Genomic DNA, 16342 nt, shown 5'->3' with positions numbered 1-16342 from the left:
CTGCCCAAACTGCCCCACTGCGCATGCTTAGAGGAGGCTGCCGGCTTCGCCTTCCTGCCGAGGCTGGGCATGCGTGAATGCGTCCCCCTCGGGCAGGTGGGGTTGGGGCATGCGCAGTGAGACCGACCGTACAATTGTGAGCTGGGCGTGCGCAGAGAGGCCGAGTGCGCTGCGCGAACCGAGCATGCGCAGGCAGGCTGACGGGCGGCGTGAGTTGAGCATGCGCGCAGACTCTGGCTGGTCAGTGTGAGCTGGGAGCTGCGGAGAGATTGACTGGCTGGCTGAAACCGGGCATGCGCAGAACGGCTGACGGGCTGGATAAAGTGAGCATGCGCGGTGAAGCCTGTGTGAACTGAGAATGCGCAGTTAGGCCTGTTCTGGATGTTCGGGGACAAAGGCCCACCTGTGGGTGAGTTGCTGCAGCTGTGAACCTCTTTCCAAACCTGTCCTCGTCAATCATGTGGATGAGGGAACAAAATGTAACCTCTCAAAGTTTGCAGAAGATGGAGGGTGAATGGCGATGAGGATGTAGGGATCCCGCAGCGAGATCGGGACAGGTTGGGCGAGTGGGCAAACCAATGGCAGATGCAGTAAAATTTGGATAAGTGTGAGGTTATTCACTTTGGAAGCATAAACAGGAAGGCACATTCCTAGCAGAATGGTTGTAAATTGGGAGAGGGGACTGTGCAGCGGGTCCTGGGTGTCCGTGTGCACCATTTGCTGAAGGTGCAGCAGGTGGTAGAGAAGGCTAATGGTATGTTGGCCTTCATTGCGAGAGGTTTCGAGTATAGAAGCAGAGATGTGTTGCTGCAATTGTACAGGGCCTTGGTGAGGCCACACCTGGAGCATTGTGAGCAGTTTTGGTCTCCTTCTCTGAGGAAGGACGTTCTTGCTCTCGAGGGAGAGCAGCGAAGGTTCACCAGACTGATTCCGGGGATGGCGGGACTGCCATATACGAGGAGAGATTGACTCGTTGGGATTGTTCTCGCTGGAGTTCTGAAGAATGAGGGGGAATCTCATAGAGACTTACAAAATTCTAACCGGACTAGACAGGGTAGACACAGGGAAGATGTTACCAATGATGGGTGTGTCCAGAACCAGGGGTCACAGCCTGAGGATTCAGGGTAAACCTCACTCAGAGGTGAGGAGACATTTGTTTAGTGGGAAACTAGACGATTGGGAAACCTGTAAAGGTCAACCGAAAGCCGCAAAAAAGCCATGAAGAAAATTAAGATAGATTATGACAGTGAACTAGTGCAGAATATAAAAACATAGCAAAAGTTTCCACATATGTATAAAACAAATAAACAATGGCTAAGGTACACATTGGTCCTTTAGAGGATAAGGAGGATGTAATAATGGGAAATGAGAAAATGGCTGAGGCATTGAACAGGTATTTCTTGTCGGTCTTCACAGTGGAAGACACAAATAATGTGCCAATAATTGTTGGCAGGGAGGCTATGGCAGGTGAAGACCTAGAAATTATCATTATCACTAAGGAGATGGTGTTGGGCAAGCTAATGGGGCTAAAGGTAGACAAGTCTCCTGGCCCTGATGGAATGCATCCCAGGGTACTAAGTGGTGACGGGGGATATTGCAAATGCGTTTGTGGTTATTTACCAAAATTCGCTGGACTGTGGGGCGGTTCCGGCAGATTGGAAATTAGTAAGTGTGGCACCACTGTTTAAAAAAGGAGGTAGATAAAAGGTGGGTAATTATAGGCCGGTTAGCTTAACTTCTGTAGTGGAGAAAATGCTTGAATCTATAATCGAGGAAAAATACTGAGACATCTGGATAGAAATTGTCCGATTGGGAAGACGCAGCATGGGTTCATGAGAGGCAGGTCATGTTTAACTAATCTAGTGGAATTCCTTTGAGGACATTACAAGCGCGGTGGATAACGGGGAACTGGTGGATGTGGTGTATCTGGATTTCCAGAATGCATTCGACAAGGTGCATACAAAAGGCTGCTGCATAAGATAAGGGTGCATGGCATTACGGGTTGTGTATTAGCATGGAGAGAGGATTGGTTAACTGACAGAAAGCAAAGATTGGGGATAAATGGGTGTTTCTCTGGTTGGCGATCCTTGGCCTCTGGGATCAGTGTTGCTACCACAATTGTTTACAATTCACACAGATGATATGGAGTTGGGGACCAAGTGTAATGTGTGAAAGTTCGCTGATGACATTAAGATGAGTGGTAGAGCCAAGTGTGCAGTGGACTAGACTGAAAGTCTGCAGAGGGATATAGATAGTTTACGTGAGCGGGCAAGGGTCAGGTTATCCATTTTGGGAGGAATAACAGCAAAATGGACTATTATTTAAATGGCAAAAAATTGCAGCATGCTGCTGTGCAGAGGGACCTGGGTGTCCTTAGAACATAGAACATACAGTGCAGAAGGAGGCCATTCGGCCCATCGGATCTGTACCGACCCACTTAAAGCCCTCACTTCCACCCTATCCCCGTAACCCAATAACCCCATCTAACCTTTTTGGTCACTAAGGGCAATTTATCATGGCCAATCCATCTAACCTGCACGTCTTTGGACTGTGGGAGAAAACCGGGGCACCCGGAGGAAACCCACGCAGACACTGGGAGAACGTGCAGACTCTGCACAGACAGTGACGCAGTGGGGAATCGAACCTGGGACCCTGGCGCTGTGAGGCCACCGTGCTATCCACTTGTGCTCCTTGTGCATGAATCACAAAACGTTGGTGTGCAGGTGCAGCAGGTAATTAAGAAGGCAAATGGAATTTTGTCTTTCACTGCAAGAAGTACGGAGTATAAGAACAGGGAGGTTATGCTGCAGCTGTATAGGGTGCTGGTGAGGCCACATCTGGAGTACTGTGGACAGTTTTGGTTTCTCCTTAAGGAAGGATGTGCTGGCACTGGAGAGGGTGCAGAGGAGATTTAATAATAATAATCACTTATTGTCACAAGTAGGTTTCAATGAAGTTACTGTGAAAAGCCCGTTGTCACCACATTCCGGCGCCTGTTCAGGGAGGCCGGTACGGGAATTGAACCCACGCTGCTGGCATTGTTCTGCATTGCAAGCCAATTGTTCAGCCCACTGTGTAAAGCAGCCCCTAATCACTAGGTTAATTCCGGAGGTGAGAGGATTGGCTCCTGAGGAGAGACTAAGTTGATTGGGATTATACTCATTGGAATTTAGAAGAATGAGGTGGTATCTTATAGAAACATATAAAATCATGTCGGGAATAGATAAGATAGAAGCAGGGAGGTTGTTTCCACTGGCGGGTGAACCTAGACCTGGGGGGAAGAGCCTCAAAATAAGGGGAAGTAGATTTACGTCTGAGTTGAGGAAGAACTTCTTCACCCAAAGGGTTGTGAATCAGTGGAATTCCCTGCCCAGTGAAGCAGTTGAGGCTATCTCGTTGAATGTCTTTGAGGCAAAGGTAGTTATATTTTTGAATGGTAAAAGAATTAAGGGTTACGGTGAGCGGGCGGGAAAGTGGGGGTTATTCCACAAAAGATTAGCCATGATCTCCATGAATGGCGGAGCAGGCTCGAGGGGCCAGATGGCCGACTCCTGCTCCTCGTTCCTGTGTTTTTATGTTCTAACAGAAATCTAAAAAATTTGAACAGGGTTAGACCGGGTAGATGCAAGAAGGATGTTCCCAATGGGGGGTGTCCAGAACCAGGGGGCACTGTCTGAGGATAAGGGGTAAACCATTTAAAAAGCCCAACAACGTCTCTACTTCCGACGGAAGCTAAAGAAATTTGGCATGTCTGCATCGACTCTCTCAAACTTGTGCAGATGTGCGATATAGAGCATCCTATCCGGCTGCATCACAGCCTGGTATGGCAACTGCTCGGTCCAAGATCGCAAGAAGCTGCAGACTGTGGTGAACTCAGCCCAACGCATCACACCAGCTTGCCACCTCCAAATTGATTCTGTCTACACCTCCCGCTGCCTCAGGAAGGCAGACAGCATTATCAGAGACCCCTCCCACCCAGGCATTGCCTTCTTCCAGACCCTTCCATCAGGCACAAGGTACAGAAGTCTGAAGACCCGCGCTTCCAGACATGGGAACAGCTTCTTCCCCAAGCTACTAGACTCCTCAACGACTCCCCCTCGGACTGATGTGTTCCCTGTAAGAATACTATTCACGACGCCCAATGCTGCTCTTGCTCATGTATTTGCTTTGTTTGGCCCCTTTTCCGCACTGTAACCAATCACCATTTGTCACCAGTTGTCAATGTTCTCTGTTGATTATTCTTTTTGTCTATTATGTATGTACTGTCAACGTTCCCTTGGCCGCAGAAAAATACTTTTCACTGTACCTCGGTACATGTGTCAATAAATCAAATCAAATTTAGGACAGAGATGAGAAATATCTTCACCCAAAAAGTAGTCGGCCTGTGGAATTCATTAGTTGAGGTCAAGACATCGCATGTTTTCAGAAAGCAGTTAGATACAGCACTTGGGGCAAACGCAATCAAAGGATATGGAAGGAGGCTATTGTGTTGGATGATCAGCCATGATCATAATGAATAGCAGAGCAGGCTCGAAGGGCCAAATGGATCCCTCCTGTTTTCTATGTCTGTCTCTCTCTCTCTCTCTCTCTCTGTCTCTCTATCTGAATTTGGTGCATTTGAGTGCTATAGTGAGAGTTTGGTGACTGAGGGAGTATAAGGCTTCATTTTTATCTAAAGTCTACTCTTTTATTTAGTTAATTAACTTAAAAGTTGCTGTTTAGAAGAAGGTGAATTTTCAATCAGCTTTAAACAAAGGTTCTACTTCTAGGCACTTGCAGCTGGAGCTTGTAAATTAGTTAATTGGATTAGGCCAGTTTTCAGAGGCTAGATTCAGAGTATAAAAGTGATCCCCTACAGTGCAGACTTTGTTTGCACTGAGTGCTGAATTTGGTGCATTTGAGTGCTATAGTGAGAGTTTGGTGACTGAGGGAGTGCTGAATTTGGTGCATTTGAGTGCTATAGTGAGAGTTTGGTGACTGAGGGAGTGCTGAATTTGGTGCATTTGAGTGCTATAGTGAGAGTTTGGTGACTGAGGGAGTTAGGTGAGGAGGGAGTAAGGCGCTTATTCATTTTGTTTCCTACATTTCCGCAAGAGCGAGAAGGGAGCCGGGAGTTTACAGAAAGTGTAGCTGACTGGGAGCAGAGTCGGAGGGCGGAGATCCAGTTGGTCCACAGGGCAGCTATATTCTGTAAGGTAAAAGGGGATGGAGGCTAGGCCAGTTGCTTACTCCTCCTGTAGGGTGTGGGTGGTGAGGGATACCCCTGGTGTCCCCGCTGACTATACCTGCGGGAAGTGCACCCAACCCCAGCTCCTCCAAGACCGTGTTCGGGAACTGGAGCTGAAGCTGGATGAACTTCGGATCATCCGGGAGGCAGAGGGGGTGATTGAGAAGAGTTACAGGGAGGTAACCACACACAAGGTACAGGACAAGAGTAGCTGGGTTACAGTCAGGGGGAAAAAAACAAACAGGCAGACAGCGCAGGGAGCCCTCGTGGCCGTTCACCTTCAAAACAAGTATACCGTTTTGGATGCTGTTGGGGGTGATGACCTACTGGGGGAAGGCCCTAGCGGCCAGGTCTCTGGCACTGAGTCTGTCTCTGGGGCTCAGAAGGGAAGGGGGGAGAATAGAAAAGCAATAGTTGTAGGAGATTCAATGGTTAGGGGAATAGATAGGAGATTCTGTGGTCGCGAGCGAGACTCCCGGAAGGTATGTTGCCGCCCGGGTGCCAGGGCCAGGGATGTCTCGGGTCGTATCTTCAGGATCCTTAAGGGGGAGAGGGAGCAGCCAGAAGTCGTGGTGCACATTGGTACCAACGACGTAGGTAGGAAAAGGGGTGTGGAGGTAATAAACAAGTTTAGGAAGTTAGGCTGGAAGTTAAAAGCCAGGACAGACAGAGTTGTCATCTCTGGTTTGTTGCCGGTGCGACATGATAGCGAGGCTAGGAATAGGGAGAGAGTGCAAATGAACCCGTGGCTGCAGGAATGGTGTAGGAGGGAGGGCTTCAGGTATTTGGATAATTGGATCTTGGTAGAAAGTTAGAGGGATGGCAGGGAAGGGAGTGCAATGTTCCTCCTGCAGGATGTTTGAGGTGAGGGATGCCGTTAGTGTCCCTGCTGATTTTACCTGCAGGAAGTGCTGCCATCTCCAGCTCCTCCAAGACCGAGTTAGGGAACTGGAGCTGGAGTTGGAAGAACTTCGGATCATTCGGGAGGCAGAGGGGGTCAGAGATAGCAGCTTCAGGGAATTAGTTACACCAAAGATTGGAGATAGATGGGTAACTGTAAGAGGGACTGGGAAGAAGCAGTCAGTGCAGGGACCCCCTGCGGTCGTTCACCTGAGAAACAAGTATACCGCTTTGGATACTTGTGGGGGGGGGGACTTACCAGGGGTAAGCCATGGGGTACGGGCCTCTGGCACGGAGTCTGTCCCTGTTGCTCAGAAGGGAAGGGGGGAGAGGAGCAGAGCATTAGTAATTGGGGACTCGATAGTCAGGGGCACAGATAGGAGATTTTGTGGGAGCGTGAGAGACTCACGTTTGGTATGTTGCCTCCCAGGTGCAAGGGTACGTGATGTCTCGGATCGTGTTTTCCGGGTCCTTAGGGGGGAGGGGGAGCAGCCCCAAGTCGTGGTCCACATTGGCACTAACGACATAGGTAGGAAAGGGGACAAGGATGTCAGGCAGGCTTTCAGGGAGCTAGGATGGAAGCTCAGAACTAGAACAAACAGAGTTGTTATCTCTGGGTTGTTGCCCGTGCCACGTGATAGTGAGATGAGGAATAGGGAGAGAGAGCAATTAAACACGTGGCTACAGGGATGGTGCAGGCGGGAGGGATTCAGATTTCTGGATAACTGGGGCTCTTTCTGGGGAAGGTGGGACCTCTACAGACAGGATGGTCTACTTCTGAACCTGAGGGGCACAAATATCCTGGGGGGGAGATTTGTTAGTGCTCTTTGGGGGGGTTTAAACTAATGCAGCAGGGGCATGGGAACCTGGATTGTAGTTTTAGGGTAAGGGAGAATGAGAGTATAGAGGTCAGGAGCACCAATTTGACGTCGCAGGAGGGGGGCCAGTGTTCAGGTAGGTGGTTTGAAGTGTGTCTACTTCAATGCCAGGAGTATACGAAACAAGGTGGGGGAACTGGCAGCATGGGTTGGTACCTGGGACTTCGATGTTGTGGCCATTTCGGAGACATGGATAGAGCAGGGACAGGAATGGATGTTGCAGGTTCCGGGGTTTAGGTGTTTTAGTAAGCTCCAAGAAGGAGGCAAAAAGAGGGGGAGGTGTGGCGCTGCTAGTCAAGAGCAGTATTACGGTGGCGGAGAGGATGCTAGATGGGGACTCATCCTCCAAGGTAGTATGGGCTGAGGTTAGAAACATGAAAGGAGAGGTCACCCTGTTGGGAGTCTTCTATAGGCCTCCAAATAGTTCTAGGGATGTGGAGGAAAGGATGGCGATGATGATCCTGGATAAGAGCGAAAGTAACGGGGTAGTTATTATGGGAGACTTTAACTTTCCAAATATTGACTGGAAAAGATATAGTTCGAGTACATTAGATGGGTCGTTTTTTGGACAGTGTGTGCAGGAGGGTTTCCTGACACAATATGTTGACAGGCCAACAAGAGGCGAGGCCACGTTGGATTTGGTTTTGGGTAATGAACCATGCCAGGTGTTGGATTTGGAGGTAGGAGAGCACTTTGGGGACAGTGACCACAATTCGGTGACGTTTACGTTAATGATGGAAAGGGATAAGTATACATCGCAGGGCAAGAGTTATAGCTGGGGGAAGGGCAATTATGATGCCATTAGAACATAGAAAATACAGCACAGAACAGGCCCTTCGGCCCACGATGTTGTGCCGAACCTTTGTCCTAGATTAATCATAGATTATCATTGAATTTACAGTGCCGAAGGAGGCCATTCGGCCCCCTGAGTCTGCACCGGCTCTTGGAAAGAGCACCCTACCCAAACTCAACACCTCCACCCAACACCAAGGGCAATTTTGGACACTGAGGGCAATTTATCATGGCCAATCCACCTACCCTGCACATCTTTGGACTGTGGGAGGAAACCGGAGCACCCGGAGGAAACCCACGCAGACACGGGGAGGACGTGCAGACTCCGCACAGACAGTGACCCAAGCCGGAATCGAACCTGGGACCCTGGAGCTGTGAAGCAATTGTGCTATCCACAATGCTACCGTGCTGCCCTCAAGAACAAATAAATCTACACTATATCATTTTACCGTAATCCATGTACCTATCCAATAGCTGCTTGAAGGTCCTGAATGTTTCCGACTCAACTACTTCCATAGGCAGTGCATTCCATGCCCCCACTACTCTCTGGGTAAAGAACCTAGCTCTGATATCCCTCCTATATCTTCCACCTTTCACCTTAAATTTATGTCCCCTTGTAATGGTTTGTTCCACCCGGGGAAAAATTATCACCCATTAGACGTGACTTGGGGGGGATAAGGTGGAGAAGTAGGCTGCAAGTGTTGGGCACACTGGATAAGTGGAGCTTGTTCAAGGATCAGCTACTGCGTGTTCTTGATAAGTATGTACCGGTCAGGCAGGGAGGAAGGCGTCGAGCGAGGGAACCGTGGTTAACCAAAGAAGTGGAATCTCTTGTTAAGAGGAAGAAGGAGGCCTATGTGAAGATGAGGTGTGAAGTTTCAGTTGGGGCGATGGATAGTTACAAGGTAGCGAGGAAGGATCTAAAGAGAGAGCTAAGACGAGCAAGGAGGGGACATGAGAAGTATTTGGCAGGTAGGATCAAGGAAAACCCAAAGGCTTTCTATAGGTATGTCAGGAATAAGCGAATGACTAGGGAAAGAGTAGGACCAGTCAAGGACATGGATGGAAGTTGTGTGTGGAGTCTGAAGAGATAGGCGAGATACTAAATGAATATTTTTCGTCAGTATTCACTCAGGAAAAAGATAATGTTGTGGAGGAGAATGCTGAGACCCAGGCTAATAGAATAGATGGCATTGAGGTACGTAGGAAAGAGGTGTTGCCAATTCTGGACAGGCTGAAAATAGATAAGTCCCCGGGTCCTGATGAGATTTATCCTAGGATTCTCTGGGAGGCCAGGGAAGAGATTGCTGGACCTTTGGCTTTGATTTTTATGTCATCATTGGCTACAGGAATAGTGCCAGAGGACTGGAGGATAGCAAATGTGGTCCCTGTGTTCAAAAAGGGGAGCAGAGACAACCCCGGCAACTATAGACCGGTGAGCCTCACGTCTGTAGTGGGTAAAGTCTTGGAGGGGATTATAAGAGACAAGATTTATAATCATCTAGATAGGAATAATATGATCAGGGGTAGTCAGCATGGCTTTGTGAAGGGTAGGTCATGCCTCACAAACCTTATCGAGTTCTTTTGAGAAGGTGACTGAACAGGTAGACGAGGGTAGAGCAGTTGATGTGGTGTATATGGATTTCAGCAAAGCGTTTGATAAGGTTCCCCACGGTAGGCTATTGCAGAAAATACGGAGGCTGGGGATTGAGGGTGATTTAGAGATGTGGATCAGAAATTGGCTAGCTGAAAGAAGACAGAGGGTGATGGTTGATGGGAAATGTTCAGAATGGAGTTCAGTTACAAGTGGAGTACCACAAGGATCTGTTCTGGGGCCGTTGCTGTTTGTCATTTTTATCAATGACCTTGAGGAAGGTGCAGAAGGGTGGGTGAGTAAATTTGCAGACGATACTAAAGTCGATGGTGTTGTCGATAGTGTGGAAGGATGTAGCAGGTTACAGAGGGATATAGATAAGCTGCAGAGCTGGGCTGAGAGGTGGCAAATGGAGTTTAATGTAGAGAAGTGTGAGGTGATGCACTTTGGAAGGAATAACAGGAATGCGGAATATTTGGCTAATGGTAAAGTTCTTGGAAGTGTGGATGAGCAGAGGGATCTAGGTGTCCATGTACATAGATCCCTGAAAGTTGCCACCCAGGTTGATAGGGTTGTGAAGAAGGCCTATGGAGTGTTGGCCTTTATTGGTAGAGGGATTGAGTTCCGGAGTCAGGAGGTCATGTTGCAGCTGTACAGTACTCTGGTACGGCCGCATTTGGAGTATTGCGTACAGTTCTGGTCACCGCATTATAGGAAGGACGTGGAGGCTTTGGAGCGGGTGCAGAGGAGATTTACCAGGGTGTTGCCTGGTATGGAGGGAAAATCTTATGAGGAAAGGCTGATGGACTTTTTTGTTGGAGAGAAGAAGGTTAAGAGGAGACTTAATAGAGGCATACAAAATGATCAGGGGGTTAGATCGGGTGGACAGTGAGAGCCTTCTCCCGCGGATGGAAATGGCTGGCACGAGGGGACTTAGCTTTAAACTGAGGGGTAATATATATAGGTCAGAGGTAGGTTCTTTACGCAAAGAGTAGTGAGGCCGTGGAATGCCCTACCTGCTACAGTAGTGAACTCGCCAACATTGAGGGCATTTAAAAGTTTATTGGATAAACATATGGATGATAATGGCATAGTGTAGGTTAGATGGCTTTTGTTTCGGTGCAACATCGTGGGCCGAAGGGCCTGTACTGCGCTGTATTGTTCTATGTTCTATGGAGCGCATTCTGGGGAAGGTGGGACCTGTACAAGCAGGACGGGTTGCATCTGAACCAGAGGGGCACCAATATCCTGGGAGGGAGGTTTTCTAGTACTCTTCGGGAGGGTTTAAACTAATTTGGCAGGTGAATGGGAACCGGATTTGTAGTCCAGCAACTAAGGTACCGGATACTCAGGACGCCAAAGCGTGTAGTGAGGCAGTAGGAAAGGGAACACTGACAAAGGAGAGTACTTGCAGGCACGGAGATGGGTTGAAGTGTGTATACTTCAACGCAAGAAGCATCAGGAATAAGGTGGGTGAACTTAATGCATGGATCGGTACTTGGGACTACGATGTGGTGGCCATCACGGAAACTTGGATAGAAGAGGGGCAGAAATGGTCCCTGGTTATAGGTGTTTCAATAAGATTAGGGAGGGTGGTAAAAGAGATGGGGGGGTGGCATTGTTAATTAGAGATAGTATAACAGCTGCAGAAAGGCAGTTCGAGGAGTATCTGTCTACTGAGGTAGTATGGGTTGAAGTCAGAAATAGGAAAGGAGCAGTCACCTTGTTAGGAGTTTTCTATAGGCCCCCCAATAGTAGCAGAGATGTGGAGGAACAGATTGGGAAACAGATTTTGGAAAGGTGCAGAAGACACAGGGTAGTAGTCATGGGTGACTTTAACTTCCCAAACATTGAATGGAAACTCTTTAGATCAAATAGTTTGGATGGGGTCGTGTTTGTGCAGTGTGTCCAGGAAGCTTTTCTGACACAGTATGTAGATTGTCCGACCAGAGGGGAGGCAATATTGGATTTAGTACTGGGTAATGAACCAGGACAAGTGATAGATTTGTTAGTGGGGGTGCATTTTGGAGATAGTGACCACAATTCTGTGACTTTCACTTTAGTAATGGGGAGGGATAGGTGCGTGCAACAGGGAAAGGTTTACAATTGGGGAAAGGGTAAATACGATGTTGTCAGACAAGAATTGAAGTGCATAAGTTGGGAACATAGGCTGTCAGGGAAGGACACAAGTGAAATGTGGAACTTGTTCAAGGAACAGGTACTACGTGTCCTTAATATGTATGTCCCTGTCAGGCAGGGAAGAGATGGTCGAGTGAGGGAACCATGGTTGACAAGAGAGGTTGAATGTCTTGTTCAGAGGAAAAAGGAGACTTATGTAAGGCTGAGGAAACAAGGTTCAGACAGGGCGTTGGAGGGATACAAGATAGCCAGGAGGGAACTGAAGAAAGGGATGAGGAGAGCTAAGATAGGGCATGAACAATCTTTGGCGGGTAGGATCAAGGAAAACCCCAAGGCCTTTTACACATATGTGAGAAATATGAGAATGACTAGAGTGAGGTTAGGTCCGATCAAGGACAGTAGCGGGCGATTGTGTATTGAATCTGAAGAGATAGGAGAGGACTTGAACGAGTACTTTTCTTCTGTATTTACAAATGAGAGGGGCGATATTGTTGGAGAGGACAGTGTGAAACAGATTGGTAAGCTCGAGGAAATACTTGTTAGGAAGGAAGATGTGTTGGGCATTTTGAAAAACTTGAGGATAGACATCCCCTGGGCCTGACGGGATATATCCAAGGATTCTATGGGAAGCAAGAGACAAAATTGCAGAGCTGTTGGCAATGATCTTTTCGTCCTCACTGTCAACAGGGGTGGTACCAGGGGATTGGAGAGTGGCGAATGTCGTGCCCCTGTTCAAAAAAGGGACTAGGGATAACCCTGGGAATTACAGGCCAGTTAGTCTTACTTCGGTGGTAGGCAAAGTAATGGAAAGGGGACTGAAGGATAGGATTTCTGAGCATCTGGAAAGACACTGCTTGATTAGGGATAGTCAGCACGGATTTGTGAGGGGTAGGTCTTGCCTTACAAATCTTATTGAATTCTTTGAGGAGGTGACCAAGCATGTGGATGAAGGTAATGCAGTGGATGTAGTGTACATGGATTTTAGGAAGGCATTTGATAAGGTTCCCCATGGTAGGCTTATGCAGAAAGTAAGGAGGCATGGGATAGTGGGAAATTTGGCCAGTTGGATAACGAACTGGCTAACCGATAGAAGTCCGAGAGTGGTGGTGGATGGCAAATATTCAGCCTGGATCCCAGTTACCAGTGGCGTATCGCAGGCATCAGTTCTGGGTCCTCTGCTGTTTGTGATTTTCATTAACGACTTGGATGAGGGAGTTGAAGGGTGGGTCAGTAAATTTGCAGATGATAGGAAGATTGGTGGAGCTGTGAATAGTAAGGAGGGCTGTTGTCGGCTGCAAAGAGACATAGATAGGATGCAGAGCTGGGCTGAGAAGTGGCAGATGGAGTTTAACCCTGAAAAGTGTGAGGTTGTCAATTTTGGAAGGACAAATATGAATGCGGAATACAGGGTTAACGGTAGAGTTCTTGGCAATGTGGAGGAGCAGAGAGATCTTGGGGTCTATGTTCATACATCTTTGAAAGTTGCCACTCAAGTGGATAGAGCTGTGAAGAAGGCCTATGGTGTGCTCGCGTTCATTAACAGAGGGATTGAATTTAAGAGCCGTGAGGTGATGATGCAGCTGTACAAAACCTTGGTAAGGCCACATTTGGAGTACTGTGTACAGTTCTGGTCGCCTCATTTTAGGAAGGATGTGGAAGCTTTGAAAAAGGTGCACTGTCTGGGTCGGTGCTCTGTCTGGGTCGGTGCTCTGTCTGGGTCGGTGCTCTGTCTGGGTCGGTGCTCTGTCTGGGTCGGTGCTCTGTCTGGGTCGGCGCTCTGTCTGGGTCGGCGCTCTGTCTGGGTCGGCGCTCTGTCTGGGTCGGCGCTCCGCTCTGTCTGGGTCGGCGCTCCGCTCTGTCTGGGTCGGCGCTCCGCTCTGTCTGGGTCGGCGCTCCGCTCTGTCTGGGTCGGCGCTCCGCTCTGTCTGGGTCGGCGCTCCGCTCTGTCTGGGTCGGCGCTCCGCTCTGTCTGGGTCGGCGCTCCGCTCTGTCTGGGTCGGCGCTCCGCTCTGTCTGGGTCGGCGCTCCGCTCTGTCTGGGTCGGCGCTCCGCCCTGTCTGGGTCGGCGCTCCGCTCTGTCTGGGTAGGCGCTCTGTCTGGGTCGGCGCTCCGCTCTGTCTGGGTCGACGCTCTGTCTGGGTCGACGCTCTGTCTGGGTCGGCGCTCTGTCTGGGTCGGCGCTCCGCTCTGTCTGGGTAGGCGCTCTGTCTGGGTCGGCGCTCCGCTCTGTCTGGGTCGGCGCTCCGCTCTGTCTGGGTCGGCGCTCCGCTCTGTCTGGGTCGGCGCTCCGCTCTGTCTGGGTCGGCGCTCCGCTCTGTCTGGGTCGGCGCTCCGCTCTGTCTGGGTCGGCGCTCCGCTCTGTCTGGGTCGGCGCTCCGCTCTGTCTGGGTCGGCGCTCCGCTCTGTCTGGGTCGGCGCTCCGCTCTGTCTGGGTCGGCGCTCCGCTCTGTCTGGGTCGGCGCTCCGCTCTGTCTGGGTCGGCGCTCTGTCTGGGTCGGCGCTCCGCTCTGTCTGGGTCGGCGCTCCGCTCTGTCTGGGTCGGCGCTCCGCTCTGTCTGGGTCGGCGCTCCGCTCTGTCTGGGTCGGCGCTCCGCTCTGTCTGGGTCGGCGCTCCGCTCTGTCTGGGTCGGCGCTCCGCTCTGTCTGGGTCGGCGCTCCGCTCTGTCTGGGTCGGCGCTCCGCTCTGTCTGGGTCTGCGCTCCGCTCTGTCTGGGTCTGCGCTCCGCCCTGTCTGGGTCGGCGATCCGCTCTGTCTGGGTCGGCGCTCCGCTCTGTCTGGGTCGGCGCTCCGCTCTGTCTGGGTCGGCGCTCCGCTCTGTCTGGGTCGGCGCTCCGCTCTGTCTGGGTCGGCGCTCCGCTCTGTCTGGGTCGGCGCTCCGCTCTGTCTGGGTCGGCGCTCCGCTCTGTCTGGGTCGGCGCTCCGCTCTGTCTGGGTCGGCGCTCCGCTCTGTCTGGGTCGGCGCTCCGCTCTGTCTGGGTCGGCGCTCCGCTCTGTCTGGGTCGGCGCTCCGCTCTGTCTGGGTCGGCGCTCTGTCTGGGTCGGCGCTCTGTCTGGGTCGGCGCTCCGCTCTGTCTGGGTCGGCGCTCCCCTCTGTCTGGGTCGGCGCTCCGCTCTGTCTGGGTCGGCGCTCCGCCCTGTCTGGGTCGGCGCTCCGCTCTGTCTGGGTCGGCGCTCCGCTCTGTCTGGGTCGGCGCTCCTCTCTGTCTGGGTCGGCGCTCCGCTCTGTCTGGGTCGACGCTCCGCTCTGTCTGGGTCGGCGCTCCGCTCTGTCTGGGTCGGCGCTCCGCTCTGTCTGGGTCGGCGCTCCGCTCTGTCTGGGTCGGCGCTCCGCTCTGTCTGGGTCGGCGCTCCGCTCTGTCTGGGTCGGCGCTCCGCTCTGTCTGGGTCGGCGCTCTGTCTGGGTCGGCGCTCTGTCTGGGTCGGCGCTCCGCTCTGTCTGGGTCGGCGCTCCGCTCTGTCTGGGTCGGCGCTCCGCTCTGTCTGGGTCGACGCTCCGCTCTGTCTGGGTCGGCGCTCCGCTCTGTCTGGGTCGGCGCTCCGCTCTGTCTGGGTCGGCGCTCCGCTCTGTCTGGGTCGGCGCTCCGCTCTGTCTGGGTCGGCGCTCCGCTCTGTCTGGGTCGGCGCTCCGCTCTGTCTGGGTCGCCGCTCTGTCTGGGTCGGCGCTCCGCTCTGTCTGGGTCGCCGCTCCGCTCTGTCTGGGTCGCCGCTCCGCTCTGTCTGGGTCGCCGCTCCGCTCTGTCTGGGTCGGCGCTCCGCTCTGTCTGGGTCGCCGCTCTGTCTGGGTCGGCGCTCCGCTCTGTCTGGGTCGGCGCTCCGCTCTGTCTGGGTCGGCGCTCCGCTCTGTCTGGGTCGGCGCTCCGCTCTGTCTGGGTCGGCGCTCCGCTCTGTCTGGGTCGGCGCTCCGCTCTGTCTGGGTCGGCGCTCCGCTCTGTCTGGGTCGGCGCTCCGCTCTGTCTGGGTCGCCGCTCCGCTCTGTCTGGGTCGGCGCTCCGCTCTGTCTGGGTCGGCGCTCCGCTCTGTCTGGGTCGGCGCTCCGCTCTGTCTGGGTCGGCGCTCCGCTCTGTCTGGGTCGCCGCTCTGTCTGGGTCGGCGCTCCGCTCTGTCTGGGTCGGCGCTCCGCTCTGTCTGGGTCGGCGCTCCGCTCTGTCTGGGTCGCCGCTCCGCACTGTCTGGGTCGGCGCTCCGCACTGTCTGGGTCGCCGCTCCGCTCTGTCTGGGTCGGCGCTCCGCTCTGTCTGGGTCGGCGCTCTGTCTGGGTCGGCGCTCTGTCTGGGTCGGCGCTCCGCTCTGTCTGGGTCGGCGCTCTGTCTGGGTCGGCGCTCCGCTCTGTCTGGGTCGGCGCTCCGCTCTGTCTGGGTCGGCGCTCCGCTCTGTCTGGGTCGGCGCTCTGTCTGGGTCGGCGCTCCGCTCTGTCTGGGTCGCCGCTCCGCTCTGTCTGGGTCGGCGCTCCGCTCTGTCTGGGTCGGCGCTCCGCTCTGTCTGGGTCGGCGCTCCGCTCTGTCTGGGTCGGCGCTCTGTCTGGGTCGGCGCTCCGCTCTGTCTGGGTCGCCGCTCCGCTCTGTCTGGGTCGGCGCTCCGCTCTGTCTGGGTCGGCGCTCTGTCTGGGTCGGCGCTCTGTCTGGGTCGGCGCTCGGTCTGGGTCGCCGCTCCGCTCTGTCTGGGTCGGCGCTCCGCTCTGTCTGGGTCGGCGCTCTGTCTGGGTCGCCGCTCCGCTCTGTCTGGGTTGCCGCTCTGTCTGGGTCGGCGCTCCGCTCTGTCTGGGTCGGCGCTCCGCTCTGTCTGGGTCGGCGCTCCGCTCTGTCTGGGTCGGC

The 16342-nt window shown here is 52.7% G+C and overlaps 1 protein-coding gene across 1 annotated transcript in view; it reads left to right on the top strand.

Annotated features, from left to right (window-relative positions):
• The first annotated feature begins 277 nt into the window (after positions 1–277).
• Positions 278–16342, top strand: part of LOC140402901 (uncharacterized) — a 102034-nt gene continuing 85969 nt past the window's right edge. The window contains exon 1 of the mRNA XM_072490530.1: positions 278–409. The gene's annotated coding sequence lies outside the window, so the exon portion shown is untranslated. The remainder of the gene's footprint in view (positions 410–16342) is intronic.

Source organism: Scyliorhinus torazame, chromosome 26 (genome assembly GCF_047496885.1).
Source record: "Scyliorhinus torazame isolate Kashiwa2021f chromosome 26, sScyTor2.1, whole genome shotgun sequence".
NCBI lineage: Eukaryota > Metazoa > Chordata > Chondrichthyes > Carcharhiniformes > Scyliorhinidae > Scyliorhinus > Scyliorhinus torazame.
This window is presented reverse-complemented; position numbering and strand designations above follow the sequence as displayed.